We start from the raw sequence: 5,545 nt of genomic DNA, 5'->3' as shown, positions 1-5,545 counted from the left end.
CTAGCTCAATAGGGGAAGTGTGTTTGAAACAGTTTAGATCCTCATCCCATGATCATTTCTAGCATTGCTGGGCATAAAGAGATAAACACAGTAGTGATGCAAGAATTGGCTCTGGGATCTGGCCCCATCCCTAGGAACTTGGTTCCTTGTTATATCTTTGAAACAGATGAGATATCCACCCTTTAACTATATACAGCAGTGATGGGCATCAACAGAAAAACACAATCATGTTAGAATTGGCCCAATCTCAAGTGACAGTTTCCTTTAACTTTCTTTGAAACTGTTGAGATACCCATCCCATAAACATATTTAGCAATGCTGGGCATAAAGAGATAAAACACATTCATAATGTAGGAACTGGCCCCACCTCTCTGGACTTAATTTCTAGGGGATATCATTGAAACAGTAAAAATCCCCAACCCTTTACCAGAATTGCTTGGTATCAAGAGATAAACACATTTTTTATGTAAGAATTGGTGGGGGTCATATTTTTTATTTGAGATACCAACCAGACAACCATACAAACTCGGTCAAAAGAATTTACCCATTCATCTTGCCCCATCAAAGAGGTTAAGTGACTGAGCTTAATTTGGAAGTATTTGAAATGCCCAACCTATAGACATTCCTGGGCTTTAAGATCCAGATCGTGTTCAAAACTGATACAGAAACAATATTTTTGATTGCACCAAAATAAGTATCTGAACTGTATTAATGCCAGACAAATGAAGTACCTTAACATCAGCTTGTTTGGCACTTTGGATCAAATAAGCTAAAAAAAACACAAATCAATGATTGTCTTTTCAGATAAAGATTTATTAACGTTTTAACAACTCTTCATGCTATAATTGTTCTTGACAAAATTTATATTGCCAATACATAAATTAATCTTTCTTCCTTCCACAAGACCATTTGTACAATGTTAATCATCTTTCCCATGAGACACCTGGTACAATGCAAAAACATCCAAGATGGTATCCACCACAACTTATTGCAACGTCTAAATGTTCATCATGTTTTCCATAAGGCACCTAGTACAAGGTCTAAATGTTTATCAGCTGATTTTTTCAGCATTTTTGTCTAATTACAAGACATATTTTTAATATTCCAACTGGTCCACCATTCAAAGGCCCCTCATGAATCCTTCTTGGTCCAACCGATTCAGAAAACCTAAAAGGCAAGGATGAGAAAAATGACAACCCAAAAATTGTACGGGCAAGATAAATACAAGATAACATAGGTAAACAACCAGTAACAAAGGGTACCAAGGCACCTAAATTTAACAAGAACACAGACTACTGTAAATGTAATAAATGGTTATGTTACCTTTGTGCTGAAGATACAGTGTTAAAATATCATTGCAATAAATCAACGGACACAATTATTTTACCTTTTATCCAGTGACTAATGCATGACGAAGGAAGATGATACCTAGGGTAAATCTTTCAAATATACTTCTTTTTAACATCTTATCTCCACTATATGACATATGACCATAAACAATGGGTCTATGTAAAATGAGATTCTTACCATGTGGTTCAATGACTTGTATGTACTGTATTTGCAGTCTTGTTGTGATGAAACACTGGGTAAATCACATCTGCTGAAAAAAAAAATGTATGTTCAAAGCTGATGAACTGGTATTTTCCTTTTAATTCAATGCATGAGCTGAATGTGTGGATTTTTTTTCACGATTTAACATGAGTATCAATTTATGATATTTCATTCTGAATTCTTTCAAATAAGTAAAATAAATGTATACAGTTAGCACATCCCAATCTTTAGATATACAAATGTTAAGTAACAAAACCTTTATCAACATGAATATTTTTTCATGTCTTCACAATTTGTGGGAGGAATTCTTGTCATGTTTTTCACTTTCTCTACACTACATGCTATGTATTTGACACTAGATTCTGAAAAACCAAAACAAAATTATTTCAATCATGCTTCCTGTTACTCAGCTAAAGTTTAGAGGAAACAACTCACCATAAAAGACAAGTTCACTGTAGGTAATCTTCTGTTAGTGCTGCTGTAGGGGACGTCCTTTTCCGACCTCCAGGCACATCATCATAAATACAGGACTCCTGTCAGAGTAATGCCTGGCAAAAATATTAGATTACATTCATTAAAGAATCTGCAGTATAAAATTCAGTTCTTCATTTCTCACAAAAAAATGATTTCAATATGATTTAAAATCACTTTACATAAATTGAATTAATATTTAAATTTTTTTCTTTGAACATATTGAAAGAATTGACATTATTTTCTTTTTAAATTTCATATGAACTTCTTTTCTTTGAAAATTTTAAGAAATACTGATGTTTTAACTTTCATAATTTTGTTTGAATTATTAAAAAACAAAATTTTGATCACATGAAATGAGTGACAATTTTTCACAACTGACACACAAACCATAGGCAAGTAGAAGTCCTAATAAATGAGTCCCATATAAAAACTCAAGAACAATCATCAATCATAAGCCACACAATCAAAAATTTGCACAAAACATATCAATATTGTTTCCATGGAAATCTTCACTCCATCTGTCTGACCATCCAGGGAGATCCGTTTGTATAGAGTTGTTACTCAAAGGTTACACTCAAAGGTCAAAGGTTACTTCCTGTTACTTCAAAGTATTGAACACTGAAAATAGCAAACAGTTAACAAAACAAGACACTACTTTTAAAAGGAGTGTGGTCACAACATCAATTTACTGACAAAGAAAGAACAGGCCAATTTTTGAGCAAAACTCCCAACACCAAAATAGGGGGGAAATATTCCAATCCCAACCCTTCCTTAACTCCAAGCCACATGTAGGTGAAACAATTTGAATTAAAGTTGACCAAGAACTTTTCGCAAAACAAATTCCAATTTTGTGTTCAGCTAAATTCACAGGACTACAATTCTCATCATGCATACAATTTCCAATTCTCCAAATTTGTTCTTTTTAAAAAACAGGTTTGACGTTAAGATGCACAACTAAACAAAGGTACAATTAGCAGTTCTTTCCAATTCATGTTTGACTTTTCTTTCCAAAATGTGTAACAAAAACAGCCAATCATATATTAGTGAAGATCTTAAACCAAATTTATCACAAATATAATACAAAAGACATGATAAATGAAAGTAAAAGCAAAAGCATCACATTCAATGCCTTCAATAATTCCAAAGAAATACCTGTACTGAACAGACCCCCACAAGTATTAACACCTGTTAATGGGGAAACTGTTACACCTGTGAAATCTTCATGTACTCCTGGAGCATTGAGACCAAACAAAACTGGAAAACTGCACACAAATGTTTGGCACACAGACTTTCCATAAAAACACTGGCCTGCTCAGCAGATATCGTCAACCCTGCTTCCTTGTATGTTGTCAGTTAATCCAAGAGAAATCCCTTCGTCGCAAAATGCCACACACCAACATAGTAATACTGCAAACATCATGTCTCATTTCCAGTACTATGGCATGAAAACCAAACTTACTTATTTTCCATTACTACACAAAGTACTTTATGAATGGTTCACAAAATTTCTTGACAAATATTTTATGCATTTTTGTTTTCCCATCACCTCAACTCATTTGAAAAGGAACTTAATATTTAGCAAATAAAAATCCAATTCATCTGTAATAATTAATAAATTTTCAAGTTGTTTCAAGAGATGAACACCTGCATATACATAGATTCACAGTATTTTGAACAAATACATAGTAAGATCAAACTCCTAGACATAACAATAAAAATTTTCATATTCTACAGAATTTGAAGACAAGATATCCAACTTGTACCTACAGTCAAAAATGAGGAAAGAAAAATAAATTAGGTTATGCTTCACCAAGCTACTCTACAACAAGTAATAGTTAATCAATTCATAAACATACAGTTACAAGTAATTTTCCTCTTCTAAATAAAATATAGATTGAAATCAAATTTCTATGACACACAAATTTGATCACATTATCTGAAAACTTTTGGAAAAAAGTAATATCCCAGTATCAGTAATTTTCTCATGAAAAATCTCAGGTACCGGTGAACACAAATTATCTACCAAGGTAAAATGACGACACACAGACCATGTATCGTACTACGAAATTGTGAATCTCCACCAATTGATACACAACATATAAATATTGAAACATAATATCATATGCTTGAAGTACTGCACTTTCCCTTGCATAAATTTGCAGGTAACTTCAAACTCAAATTCCAATGACGTGCACAATATCGGGTATGTCAAGTACCAACTATTTATGAAGAAAAAAATAAAACTCAAACCTATAAACAGTTTTTTTTATTAAATGATGATGACAAAACACAGGACACAATTATTGATAATGCATGATTACATGGAGACCAGAAATGACAAGACAACGACATCAGTAGCACACCCGATACTACATCACAATAAGATGATTCAGAGTCTGTTCTATGCACAACATTAAAATCAGGCTTCAGTATTAGTACAAAAAGTCAATCCATCATCCATGGCTCAATGAATAATATATATGTGGGACCAGAGGTCCAATCCCTTTATAATCCAACTAACATCTCTGTATGTAGTTAAAATGGCATCCTAAAACATCACCTGCCCTGGCCGAGGTCACCACAGAACACTGCTAAAACCCACAAACTACTGATGAACAACTGATGACACATAAATCCCAAACTGCCGACTGGACAATGCCAGTGACCATGGAACACTAAGAGAAACCAGTTTGTGAGTGCTAGCAGTACCGTCATTTAGCGGTAGAGCTTCACATCAATTTCCCGTCCGTCTACTCGGGTCCGGTTCATAGCAGCTGTTAATAGTCAAGGACATATCAATAGTAGAATAGATCTCTGTTATATATACGACAACTATGTAGTTTTACATTTATGATAATCATGCTTGAACTAACATTCAGAATCAAAATGAAGTATGTTTTTTGATAATCCAGTAAACCATTAAATTCAACCAGTTGGTTAATGAAACAGGTTATATCTGTAAGGATACAGATTGCTCTTTGAGCATCTTCAGCGGAGCCAAATCTAACGAGTCCCCAGCCTTGAGATTTACCATTCTCCATCTTAATTTCGGCATACTTCACATCAGCTAAAGGAAAACAATTCAAGAAACCATGATATAAATATGAAGACATTCCAGCCAAAAGTAATAGCTACAGGTGTTGTCAAATCATATAAGCCCTACTATCACGGCTGTTCCTGAATAAAAATATAATCCTGAAATAAATATGTGACAAGGCTGTATGATTTCATAATTTAGAACATAAGCAAAATGGCAGATTAAAAAATATCTTTTCATAGGCACTACTCAACTTGCTGAACTTCCAAAATTTAATATCTAATAGCCAGTGTCAATTAAGTGATATTTCAAATGCCACATGGACTTCACCATCATTTCAGTCTATTTATAAAGTTGAATATCTGCAGCAAACTGTGACTAAAACTGAAGTTTTTATGAAAATATGTGGGGTAGAATTTGACTCACCACATGTCCTAAATTTGTCTCTCAGAGATTACTTCTGACCAGGGAAGCTCAAAAACA

General features: G+C 33.7%; 1 long non-coding RNA gene across 2 annotated transcripts; it reads right to left on the bottom strand.

Annotated features, from left to right (window-relative positions):
* Positions 1-792: 792 nt before the first annotated feature.
* Positions 793-5,518, bottom strand: LOC132549507 (uncharacterized). Of its 2 annotated transcripts, none has more exons than XR_009554181.1 (6): positions 5,489-5,518; positions 4,994-5,092; positions 4,735-4,799; positions 1,987-2,099; positions 1,528-1,600; positions 793-1,167 (listed from the first exon to the last, which is right to left on the bottom strand). It is a non-coding gene; the product is annotated as an uncharacterized LOC132549507 (long non-coding RNA). The 2 variants fall into 2 exon arrangements; XR_009554182.1 differs by having other exon boundaries at positions 1,528-1,597.
* Positions 5,519-5,545: the final 27 nt, after the last annotated feature.

The sequence above is a fragment of the Ylistrum balloti genome, unplaced genomic scaffold (assembly GCF_031769215.1).
Source record: "Ylistrum balloti isolate Yb309-2 unplaced genomic scaffold, AGI_CSIRO_Ybal_v1 Utg370062, whole genome shotgun sequence".
Taxonomy (NCBI): Eukaryota; Metazoa; Mollusca; class Bivalvia; order Pectinida; family Pectinidae; genus Ylistrum; species Ylistrum balloti.
Note: the sequence above shows the minus strand (reverse complement) of the source record. Positions and strands in the feature narration are given on the sequence as shown.